Source organism: Rhinopithecus bieti, unplaced genomic scaffold (assembly GCF_001698545.2).
Source record: "Rhinopithecus bieti isolate Rb0 unplaced genomic scaffold, ASM169854v2 scaffold_11919, whole genome shotgun sequence".
In the NCBI taxonomy this organism is placed as follows: domain Eukaryota; kingdom Metazoa; phylum Chordata; class Mammalia; order Primates; family Cercopithecidae; genus Rhinopithecus; species Rhinopithecus bieti.
This window is the reverse complement of record NW_016807055.1, coordinates 268,254-281,417: the sequence shown is the minus strand read 5'-3', so window position 1 is coordinate 281,417 and position 13,164 is coordinate 268,254. Positions and strand designations below refer to the sequence as shown.

Below are 13,164 nucleotides of genomic sequence, written 5' to 3'. Positions count from 1 at the left end.
CCCCTAGGACTGTGGATGTGGCCTGGGGTAGACTGGGCAAGAGGATACCTCTGGACCCAGACTCCCACTTAGGGGGCAGAAGTGCTCAATCAAGGGCATAGACAGAGACCAAAGGAGAGCTAGAGACTAAAATTGAAGAGAGGAAGCATTCTGACCAGGTCCCCCACACTGAAGAACCCAGGTAGGTGTGGAAGCCCAGGTGAAAGGCAAGGACTCTGGGCAGCCTGAGCACTGAGGAGAGGAGCAGGACAGGCAGGCTCGGTATCATGGGGAGCCAGGTCTCCTGGTAGCGATGTGGGGATGGGCCAGAGCAGAGGCACGCAGGTGTAAGACTGTGGCAGCAATTCAGGAAGAGAGTGGTGATAGCCGCAGCAGAGATGGGACCGTGAGAGGCAGGAGATGGAGGCCACAGATATCACAAGGGTAGACTCTGTAGGGCTTGGTGCCTAGGCTGAAGTGGGAGAAGGGAGGGAGGTCTCAGATCATGCCCATGTTCCTGGCTTGGCTGATGTGATGAATGGCGGTGTCAGTCAGAGATTGGGACATGGAGGAAGGGTTGAGTCTGTGGAAAAAGAGGATCAAGGAGGCCTAAGAATGGCTTCATAGGAGGGGCCTATGGGACATCCATATTCCCAAAACATCCTCATAGGAAGGAATGAGAAGAGATGGGCCCCCTGGAAGTGTGAGAGGATGGAGAAGCACGGACGCACAGACCCAGGCAGCAGGGTGGGGTGTTTTGGTGGAGGAGGGCAGGGGCTGTGATGAGTCAAATCTGTTGTGGCAAGTAGGAGACAGGGGCCTGTCTGGAAATGACAGCAGCCTTCAGTTCTGCCTTAAGACTTCCAGTGGTGGGCAAAGAAACAAATGTGGGCTTTCAACAGCACTTTCCGGATCTACCTGTGATCAGGTGGATGGGTGTGTGAGGTCCAAGGTACTCCATCCTTGACGAGCAGTCACGGAGGGTGACAGAGCTGGATCCCATCAGTGGTGTGCTGGAGTCAGCTCCTGCCAGCTCAGCTCACAGACTGATTGTGCGCATCTCTTCCCACCTCTGCATTCAGTGACATCATATTCATAGCTTGAAATTGGCCATGATGGGAACATTTACACCATGGAGGTTAGCAAATGCTGCAAGTCAGGACTTTATTTTTTAGAAAGTCAATGTTAAATATTCACTGGCACACCACTGGGGTGGAAGGGGGAGCAAAGTTGCATGTGGGCAAGTGAAAATGGATGAGTCTGGAGACAGAGGTGGGCAGGAGCCAGAAAAATGAGCTAAGAAGACTGGAGAACAACTGAGAAGCAGTATGATTACAGTGCATTGCTTGAGAGTGAGGAATTTAAAGCCTAGAGGGTTGAGTTCACATTCTGGCTCTGTCATTAATTGTATGACCTTGGCCAGGTTACTTAACCTCTCTTGGCCTCAGTTTTCTCCTTTATGAAATGGCAGAAATAATGCCTACTTCATGAGGTTACTATGAGATTTCAACACATTTTGCATGTAAGCACTTAGAACAGAACCTAGCATGCAGTAAGCATTCAACAATAAGTGTTAGCAGGCTGGGTACAGTGCTCACGCCTGTAATCCCAACACTTTGGGAGGCTGAGGCAGGAGGATCATGTGAGGCAAGCAGTTCAAGACCAGCCTGGGCAACATGGTGAGACCCCAACCAACATTTAAAAATTAGCCATGTGTGGTGATGTGCACCTGTAATCCTAGCTAATCTGGAGGCTGAGGTGGGAGGATTGCCTGAGCCTGGGAGTTTGAGGTTACAGTGAGCTGTTTTCGTGCTACCACACTTGTAACAGAGCAAGACCCTTCTCAAAAAACAAAACAGAAAAACAGTGTTGGCTGTGTAGATCATGACATGATTGTATTTGTCTTTTGGAATGAACCCCACAGTGTAGAGAATACATTGAAAGAGGCAAGAGAGAAGGCAGGAAGAGCAGGCAAGGAACAATCATTAGACAAGACATGGGGGGAGCCTAAGCTAAGGCAGAGAGAGGAGAGGAGATTTGAAGGAGCTTGAGGTGGAATGGAGGGGACTGGGAGATTTATTGACTATGATTCAGGAGGGAGAGAGGCAGAGTGGGTAAGGTGACTAGAAAAGGCTTTGGGAAAGAGGCTGGGATCAGGCTGGAGTTTGAAGGTCTATCTTTGCAGAGAAGAGGGAGGAGGAAGGAATATGGGAGGAGAACAGGTGTTTTTCAGAGAGTATTGGGGTTGGGGATGGAGTACCTGGTAGGGCGTGACAATGATTGGGTTCAGGGGTGAAGGGTGTCATTTCAGCAGAGGAGCGTGAGTCCATAGCACAGTCAGGTCCCTCTGTGGCCTGGCCTGCCTTTGCCTGGCTCTGGGTCTTAGCCAGGTGTGGCCATCAGCACACGTCCTCCTGCTGCCCTTGCTAACTTGTCTGCATCCACTGCTGCTGCCACTAGGTGTACACGAGCTCTCAGCAGGATGGTTCCGAGTTCTGACCCAATTCTGTGGTCAGCATGATGGGGAGCCTTGCGTGACAGTTTTGTCTGCCGTGTATGTGGATGGTGCACAGAGCAGAGCTGGGGACAGTGACCCTTCAGGGGTCTGTTGGTGTGAGTTGATGTGCGTGGAGGCTTTCATTTCTTAGCAAAGGAGGTGGAAAGATGTCTTGCTTGTTAACTGTGCATCATGAAAGTGAGAGAAGGACCATGGACGAGTGAGATGTGTCTGTCTTCAGCCTGGTCCCTGGTGCTGCTGTTTTAGGCCCCTATGGAGAGAGAGCTTGGAGGAAAAAATTTAAAGAGCTATTTTCATGAGGGACTTTGTGATACTTAGAGCACATATTCTGCTTCTGTGGGACCCTGGTGACAAGATATGGCACAGAGCCAGGGAGAAAACCACAATCCCAACTCTTGCAGGAAGTCAGCGCTGTGGGCCTGCATGCTGGTGCTCTTATCATAAACCCTGACAGCCCAGTATGTCGCCATGTTGCCCAGTATGGTACCGTCAAGTGGCTTCTTGGGTTAGGGTATCAATGAGAGAAAACTGGAAGGGGACAGGAATAGCAGGGAGGATGCTATTGATGTAATCAATGAACTGGCTCATGGGCATGTAGGCAAGTGGGATAAGAACATCATCTTTGTGTTATTGAATTTCTTTGGAATTAAACAGGATCCACAGGAAGGTGGCCTGGGGATGTTCAGATTACCCATGAAAGTGAAACATTAGAAGACTACATTCATGCTGGCTTGGCTGGCTTGAGCTTGGGGGTTTGCCGTGGCTGCCCCAGCTGGGTTGGCTCAGGGCACGTGGTAACTGCAGGGCTGGGTGCTCTCAAGGTAGTTCATCTGTCTCCAAGTCTGTCTGGGTCACCACTTACACTTGCTTTTATGGTGAAAACAGAATAAAATACCTCAGCCAAAGACCAGCCTGTGATTTCAGCAGGTCCAGGGTGGCCCCTGCCTGAGCTGGAGTGTCCTTTGGTGATAGGATGGCACCTACTAAGGTGTTAGGAATTAATCTCAGTGGGGAAGGGCTGGGTGAATTGCGGAAGCAGGGTTGGAACTTCAGCATCAGGAAGCCAGACCTCCTCTCTGAGCAGGTCTATACTGGTTGTGTTCACTGGTTCCAACTTTGTAAAGACAAAGCTGGCTCAGGACACTGGGGTCAGCAGAAATAGGTGGAAACTGCAGTGGAGATTTAGTGTTCTAGGGAATGGAGGCTCCACACCCCCTGTCATCTCAGCCTTGCGTGTCTACTGGGGTCAGACTCCTACCACTAGCTCTGTCCCAGCAGGATTCTACTCCACATGCCTAAAATCATCTCCTTGACCCTAAATTCCTTCTTTCCATATTTGTGTTAATGGTCCCAGCATAGAACCACAGTAGTTATCATTTCTGAGTGTCCTACATGCTGTCCCATCTCACTCCTTCCAACAAGAGTGGCTTATTTTTCCTTTTAGGTCCCACTGTCTACAACGGGTGGACCATCAGTCGCATGCCTTGCTCCTCTCTGGCTTCAAAGGTGCCATGAAATGGAAATCTGGTCAATCAGACACCTTGATTCCTTGGGCCACAGTGATAGGTCCAGGGATGAACTCCTGACCAAGGCCTGGCCAATCAGAGTCTTTCTTAGGACCTTTCTACCAGAGGTCATGGGAAAGCTCACCTGTGTTTGCTGGGAGATGAGTCTGGGGCTGCCTAGAACACTTCCCTGCCCACAGAAAGAGCCTGGTCATGAGTGGAGCTGTGCCTGCAGCAAGAAGTTTCCTTACACTTCCTAGTGACATGGCTAATACATTCTTTTTTTTTTTTTTTTTTTTTTTTTTTTTTTTTTTTAGCTAATTTATATAGGGTTTTACCATTTGCAACTAAATCTAATGCAGCCACAACAGCATCCAAATTTGATTTTTCAAACTTATCTTTATTTTATTAGTCTCCATAATGTCTCTCATATCTGTCCCTTCCTTTTCATCCTCACTGGAGTGAGTAAAGCACCCGCTACCATGCTTCATCATACTTTATACCTGGAAGACACCCTCCTGCTCCCCATTTCTCATTGAGTCTCACCCAAAGTCAGACCTTTATCACCTTATAAGCGGGATTATTGCTGAGCCCGCATTGAAAATCATGAAAGATCAAAGTCTAATACCTTAATTCCTAGTGCAAGACTTCTTTGATTCTAGTCTTTCTTTTCAACCCTCCTTTTCCCCATTTGTCTCTTAGATGACCTCTCTGAATGGTTAGCCTGAAAACTCCAGAAATGCCTTTTTTTTTCTGTGGGCCACATTTATTCATTCATTCACCATGGCCTTTTGTATGCCAGGCACTTGCTGGGTCTCTGCCTGGAACACCTGCTTTTTTATCTGAATCCTGTTCCTGCTTTCACACCTAGTTTATGTTACCCTTCCTCCAGCAAGCTTTCCCTGACCTACTGACCCACTCACTGGATAGGTCCAGTTTATCCCTGGATCTTTCACTGTGACCCAAGGAATAGAGATCTCTGATTGACCAAATTTCCATTTCTTGCCACCTTTGAGACCAGAGAGGAGCAAGGCATGTGACTGATGGTCCACGTGGACCATGGTAGACAGTGGGACCTAAAAGGAAAAATGAGCCACTGGTCTGTTCCAGCCCTGGACCTCAGCAGCACCTCCTGTGTGGCTTTCTGGTATGCTCACAGCAGCTCGTCAGGCTATCATTTTCTCTTTCTTTCTTTTTTTTTTTTTTTTTTTGAGACGGAGTCTCGCTCTGTCGCCCGGGCTGGAGTGCAGTGGCCGGATCTCAGCTCACTGCAAGCTCCGCCTCCCGGGTTCACGCCATTCTCCTGCCTCAGCCTCCTGAGTAGCTGGGACTACAGGCGCCTGCCACCTCACCCGGCTAGTTTTTGTATTTTTTTAGTAGAGACGGGGTTTCACTGTGTTAGCCAGGATGGTCTCGATCTCCTGACCTCGTGATCCGTCCGTCTCGGCCTCCCAAAGTGCTGGGATTACAGGCTTGAGCCACTCATTTTCTCTTTCTTATGTGTACTTATCTTCTCCTTCCAAATAATGCAAGGGCAGGTGTGTTCCTTCTCTCCCCTGAATCATTTAGTGTGGTGCTTGACACCTAGTGGGCTTTCCAGCAATGTTTGTCATTTGGTTATTTAAATGTTTGATTGATGCAGTTGGCATGAAAATGAAGAAAAAGCAGGAAACTTAAAAAACAAAAATTGCTTGTGAGGCCCCAGTGGCACTCTCTGCTCCACACACTCCTTCCCCTAGCACCTGTAGAGGCCACTTGGTAACACACCCAGGTGCCACCTCTGGCGCTGTCTGGCAGACAGGCTTCCAGCCAAGAACTGCTTCTGCCTCTGCTGAATGCCCAGCTCATTGTGGAACTGCAGTTACCCTTGGCCAGTATTGCTTAGGAAATTAGCCAGACACTGGAGGATTAAAAAACTTCTCTCTTTTTCGTGAAAGGTAGAGAAAGAGAGATCTTTCCTGTCTATACTATGCTTGGCTTTTGGCGCCTTCCTGTTATCATAATGGTTCTTTGTTGGTAGCAAAAGCCTTTTCAGACCAGTGAGGCAATATTTCACCCTTGGTCACACTTTAAACCTTGTTGTCAGGGACCAGCTAACTGTGCCGTAGGCTGTGGTTGCATCAGTCTGTGTGTATGCTTGTGAGGTTAGTTTGGGGATAATGACTGGCTGGGGTTATACCTAATTTTGCATAATAGTGTTGGGAGAGGGGTAACAGGGTGATAACAGTTATACACCGAATGCTCTTGGCTAGGGAATGCAGGACCAGAACCTTCCACCATTCCCTGGCATCTGGCCAACCACCCCCATGATGGCCTGAGAAAGGTTCACAGTGCAGACAGCCAGACTTTTCTCCTATTCGGTTCTCAAACAGACTCTCCTCCGTTGCCACCCTCTGTCCCTCCTCCCAAATGCAACAGAAAAATAAAGATAGGTGCCAATGATGCCCAGTGGGGTGAACAGAGAGCAGAGAACCACATTGGACCTCATAAAGTGACTTGGTGAACGCTGATAGGCAGACATCACCCCTAGCTTTGGTCAGTATTTCTCAGTTCCCAAGAACGTTTCTCAGCTATTCTCCTCATCCAGTGCCTATGAGTCTGCTATGCTTTAAAAATGAAATACACTAGGAAGTGCAAAGCAGAGTAAGGTTAAAATCACCTTTGGGAATCTAGTGAAAGTGTCATAGATTTAGACCATCTTAGAACCGGCTCCCGATTAGGGGTGTTTTCCAGACCAACTCTTTGTCTGCGCTGAGACTCTCCTCTTAGGCGTAAGCTGGTCATCTGGACTCCATCTACAAGATAGCGGCCAGTTCTTCTTCATACTGGGTCTGCCCTGCAGCTTCCAGATAACACTTGTTCTTTTCCAGCAAGCACTGGCAGGGCTCCCTGGAAACTCTTCTTTGTCCCCCCCTGGCCCTGTATCCTGATGGATCAGGCCAAGGCATTGACCTAGAGCAGTGCAGACCAGAGGCCACAGCTTTATACTCCTCTTTCTCTGGTCTCTGACAGGAGCAAATGCTGGAGAGACTGCCCACATCTCCCTTATGAACCAAGACACTCGTCCTCCTAACTTCAGGAGTGCTGCCTGCTGATGGGTCCCTCCCTGGGAGTTGCCCTTAGCCAATGGGAGCTGCCTCCCAAAGGTTACATGCCTCAGGCACAAGTGGACAATGCAGCGGTACCAAGGGCTCCTCCTTTCCCTCCATTCAAGATATCTCCGAAGGGCCAACTTGGCTTCAGAGCTCCCTGTGAGATCAGCTGAGGCCTCTAGTACAATTGTGCACTACTCAACCCTGTGTCCGAGCCTCCTTCTCTCACTCCCTCATGGGTGTTGTTCCCAAGATCACATTTGCACATAAATTTCCTTCTCAAAATCTGTTTCCCAGACAACCTGACCCATGGCACTTAGAAATAATGGGCAAGAGGCTGCCAACACAGAGGTCAGCATGTGCGTTCTGCAGGCTGTACTCACACCAGCAAGGAAGCTGTGTGGTGAGAGAAGCAATGCCTGGAGACTGTACACCCAAGAGTTTGGGAGGGTGATGAACGAATGACCTAGAGGAGGAAGAGTTGACTCTGGAGGATGCCTGCCTTGCCCTCTGCAACCCATGCAGGATTGCCTTTTCCCAACTGAAGGAAGAGGAGAGAAAAAGAAGCGCAGAGGAGTCGTGATGCTCGCTGAAGGGTCAACTATTTCTACAACAGTTAATCAAACACATATTGCAAAATGATCTTACTCCTTGTTGCCCAGGCAAACTCACCTCCCAGTCATGGCTTCTCTCCATTGAAAGTTGGCCTGGGAATTGGTGCAGTGAGACTTCCCAGCAACTGTCTCAGCGGAGCAAGATGTGAACGCAAAGTGGACACCAGAGAAAAGAGAAAATGGGGGCAGCTGCTGTCTGCTCCACTCCTCTGTAGGAGGACAGGGGTGTGGAGGAGAGAGATCATCAGGTAGGCCTGGCCCCACTTCTTTGGCCAGGCTTCAGCCACCAGGCCCCATGATTGTGTGCCCCTTTTGGAAGACCACTCCTCACTATAACAGAGAACAGGAGTGAAGAACGTCTTCCTCTTTGCATCTCAACATGGATTCCAGAGGCTAAACACACTAACCTGCCCATCAGACCTAGACCTAGAACAGACCCCAACCAGCAGAGACTTTCCTCTGTGGGACCTGAGCTGGAACTGCAGCTAGTCAGGGGACATGCCTGCAGGTCCTCCCCACCCGTCCCTGACTCCAAAGAGGCCAGTCCAGCTCAGCCTCTCTGCCTCTCCCATTCCAGGCAACTCTAAAAGCCTAGAGTGTAAATTGTGTAAGGCCAGGCACCCCCACATTTGGGGATAACCATTACATAGCACTTGGCACAGCAGCCATAGGAATGCCAGGGATAGTCATCAAAGCCATGAGACTCTGAGTGCTGTTGGTGCCAAAAATCACTCTAACCCTTCCCAGAGGCTGCACCTGGGCATTCCCTGGAGTGTTCCTTATGGAGCACGGACAATGGGCACAGACACACTTCTTTCCAAATGGAATATTGCCTCTTAGGAACTAACCAAGGCCCCTTCAGTTTCTGTTAAGGTTTTGTTCAAAAGTAATTTTTAAAAATGTGTTTTATAACCATTTTAATTGGAATTAGAAAATTAGCACATATACTGACTTGCTTCATCAGCTTTTCCCCAACCCTTAAGAGATCCCAGAGAATAGGAGAAATGAAATGCAAACTTTACAAGAACTTGTATAACATAAAGTGGTGCTGGGCTCTTCAGTTAGTCACCAGGGTGGTTCCTGGCATGAAGCACCAGCCATTCGTGTCCATGCCAAGGAGGGCTCTGGACGACTTTGGGGTGGTGGGGTGTTGATTATTAGACCAGGGAGTGGTATTACAGAGATAGAATGGCTTGGGGAGGAGTTAAGAGTGAGCACTCCAGTAACAGCCTTTGGGTGACCCTGAGCCAGCCACTGTTTTCTAAAAGAAGGGGAACCCAAGCCACCAAGGGCACTAACATACAAGGAGGAAAGAAAACAATTCTAGACCACTGCATGCAATTACAGAGCAGCTTAGTTTGGTTCTTTTAGGTTATAGATCACTCTCAAATCCTGCTTATCAGTTCTGTGCATTTTGTCTGTGCTATTGGCAGTTATCCACAATCCACTGAAATAGTCAGAGGCTCTAGACAGGAGAGCCACAAAGCCTGTGAAACTGGGGACATATTCTCCCTACTCTTACTTGTCAAGGGCAGGTGAACTTCAGTAACAAGCTGGCTCCTGCTGTGGGAATTCCCACTCTGTTTGGCTTGAGCCCTGGAGTCAGTGTGACTCCAGATAACCTTGAGATGGGACACACAAAAAATTTAAATGATACAAAAGTCCCTGTCATCAGATATTATCTGAGATAATTTTAAGTGATTAAATGTTTCCTCCCTTTTGCATGCACGCACACACATGCACACACACACACACCACACACATACTTCTTCACTCTATATATTTTTATATATAGCTTATATATAGCTTAATGATGGAGATACATTCGGAAAAATGCATTATTAGGTGATTTTATCATTGTGCAAACATCATACAGTGCACTTATACAAACCTAGATGGTATAACCTGCTGCATACCTCCACTATAAGGTATAGCCTATTGTTCCCAGGCTGCAAACCTTTACAGCATGTTACTGTACTGAATACTGTAGGCAACTGTAACAGAATGTTAAGTATTTGTGTATCTAAACATGTCTGAACATAGAAAAGATACAGTAAAACTACAATATAAAGATTTAAAATGGTACACCTGTATAGAGCACTTACCATGAATGGAACTTGAAGGACTGTAAGTTGCTCTGGGTGAGTCAGTGAGTGAGTGGTGAGTGAATGTGAAGGCCTAGGACATTACGGTACGCTACTGAGGACTTTATAAAGACTGTACATTCAGGCTACACGAAATTTATTTTAAAACTTTATTTTTCTTTCTTCAATAATACATTAACTTTTAAACTTTATAAATGTTTTGTTTTTTTAACTTTTTGATTCTTTCATAATAACACATAGCTTAACATACAAAACGTATAGCTGTGCAAAATATTTTCTTTATATTCATATTTGGTAGGCTTTTATCTGGTTTTAAATTTTTTTACTTTTAAAGTTTTTTTTTGTTGTTGTTAAAAACTAAGACAAAAGCACACACGATTAGCCTCAGCCTAGGCAGAGTCAGGATCATCAGTATCACTGTGTTTCACCTCCACATCTTGTCCCACTGGAAGGTCTTCAGGGGCAACATACGTGGAGCTGTCCTCTCCTAGGATAACAGTGCCTTCTTCTAGAATACCTCCTGAAGCACCTGCCTGAGGCTGTTTTACAGTTAACTTTTTTTTTTAGTCGGGGTACACTCTAAAATAACATAAAATTATAGTATAATAAACACATAAACAAATATAATAGTCGTTTATTATCATTATCAATTATGATGTACTCTACATAATTGTATGTGCTAGGCTTCTCTATGACTGGCAGTGCAATAGGTTTGTTTACACCAGCATCACCACAAACATGTGAGGAATGCACTGCACTGCGATGTTACCGCAGCCATGACATCACTAGACAACAGGAATTTTTCAGCTCCATTACGATCTTATGGGACCACTGTCATAGATGTGAGTCATCACTGACTGTATTTATGTATTTCTGATTCTTCATCTGCACAATGGAGATAAAAAAGAAAGTCTGGCTCAGTTTCACCTCTGAGATATGTTGTATGGGTCAAATCATATTATGCAAGCTCTCCAGAAAGATGAAGTGCTGTAGAAATGGAAGGCATTTCCACCAAAAACCATAATTTCATCACTTGTTATCTGATTACTCTCTACCTTGCCCTTTGTGTTCAGGGAACAATGGAGGCCTGCGATTTAAACTCTCAGCAATCTCCGTGTTGACAACACCAAAGCTAGAGGAATCCGTAGGATGTGGGCATGGATTTCCCGGAAGGCTGACTGAGCAGTTCTGCAAATGTGTTTGCAAGTACAGGGCGGAATTTCACCCAGCCTTAGAACCTTGAGCCAAGACTGAGCATCAGCAAAGCCAGAAGTTTCATTTCTTCAGCTGTGGGAGTGCTAGACCCACCCTTTAGATGGCCATTCAGTTTTAAGTTCAATAAGCATTTTGATTGAGAAATACTTTGCTGAGGGGTAAAAAGTCCTTGGCTTTGAAAGACGAATGATGAGCAGTTCAGTGGCCCATGTCACAGTCTGGGCACCTGCCAAAGGTGACTCCCTGGGAGGGGCATCTTAGTCACAGAGCCAGTGCCTGCTGTAGGTGTGCAGGGCTCCAGAAGGGTGCGCGTGTGTCTGTTCGTGTGTGTGTGTGTGTGTGTGTGTGTGTGTATGTGTGTGTTGGGGGAAGGGAGCAAGGTTGCGGGAGCATTTCTTATCTGCTCTTCTGTGCAAGATTTCCTGTGATTTAAGTCACATTAAAGTGCCCATAAGCCCATAATGCAGAAGAACCCCAAAACCAGCCCAGCAGCTAACCATGGCAGTAAGTAGGTGCTGGTCTTTAGATAGTCAGAAGTGACACTTCTGGACTCTCAGGCAGTCACCGGGTTGAGCTCCCCATTAAAGTTCCTAATGGAAATGTTTCCCCCTGCCAAATCTGGAATAGTCCTGGTCCCGTGTGTGTGTGTGTGTGTGTGTGTACCCATGTGTGCATGAGCGCATGCAGTATAGGGTCTGCATGCCTAAAGCAGATGAAATTCTGCAGAATGGCTACCTCACTAGACAAAGTCAAGAAGACAGACCGAGGAGAGAGAGGTTGATGTGTCTCCACTACCAAGAGATAGGCTTCTCTGAACCAGTGAGATATTCCATCCAACAACATGAAACTGGCTACATTCCCTTGAGATGTCAATGTTGAAAGTGTAGCTGCATCTTTGTTCTTCACTGTTATGAAGTTGGGTGCAACACAGCCCGAGTGGAATACAAAAACACCACTTGGAAACACACGATCTGGATTTGAATTGCAGCTCTATCATTCACCTGCTATAGACTTTGAGCAAGACCTCTCTGAGGTTATTTCTTCACAGTAGGTAGAGATAAGACCTACTTCAAAGATTCTTAAAGTTGAACCTACCTGAGTCAATGAATGCAAAAATGTTCACATTTAAACTGTAATTTTAAAGCACAATACAAGTAAATAGCATTAATATCGTTAAAGAGATTAACTTAGCACTGTGCATCACATGATTCATCACGGGCCATCTGTGAGATAGCAAATAGACAGGTGAAGCCCACAGCAATAAAAAATATTGCCATAGCTATAACCAGTGCACTGTTCCCTTCCTAAACAAACAACAAACAAATCTTGCCAGAGTCAAAAGGCAACGGTTTCGACTGCTTTTTCTGTTTTCTCAAAAGGCGGCCTTTCTTCAAGCTTAGTCCCTTCTCTATGAGAAATGGTGAAGGAGGCACTTTCTTTGTTAGAGCTATGGAGAGTGGCCCAGTGTGGATCAAGCCAATGTCCTGCCTTCCCTGGGCTCACAGACAACACTTGGAAATGTCAGAGCTCAGATCACCTCCAACACTTTTTCCTTCATCAAAGAAAGTGTGTCCGAATGCAAATGAGAGCAATGATATCGTATGCATACCCAGGAATCCACTTTTCACTCACTCTTATTTTGAATTCACTCCTATTTCAAACCTTTGGTACTTCTTATTATTGATAACAAATGACTTATGACTCACTTCACAACTGATTGACATGTGATGGCGCAACTGAAAGTCAAGATTGAGGACAAATGTCTGCAACCGTGGGTGGAGGCAGGAATTTGTTTTATGCATCTTAGAATTTCCAATGCCTGGGTAGATGCTCACTGCTGACTTGAATTGGCCCTAGCCTGGGAAGGAGAAACCTCACAGCTCCCTACCCATGAGCTCTGGGGCCATTCCTAATGCAGAGGGGCTAGTTGGGTAGTCATAGCCCTTTTAGGAGCATCACAGTCATGACAGGAGACCAGAAATGGCCTCTACGGGAGATTTCAATGTAGGACAAACCAGCTCCCTTCACACTCTGTGGTAGTGACAGTGTTAAGTGGAGGAGTAAGTGCCCAGCTTCTTTCATGCCTGCCTTTGAAGAGGGTGACCTCTTGCCAGCAAGAAGTGTCTGAGGTTTGGG

At 46.8% G+C, this 13,164-nt stretch overlaps 1 pseudogene; it reads left to right on the top strand.

Moving 5' to 3' along the window:
- The first annotated feature begins 292 nt into the window (after positions 1–292).
- LOC108534450 (uncharacterized) lies at positions 293–12,164 on the top strand (annotated as a pseudogene).
- Positions 12,165–13,164: the final 1,000 nt, after the last annotated feature.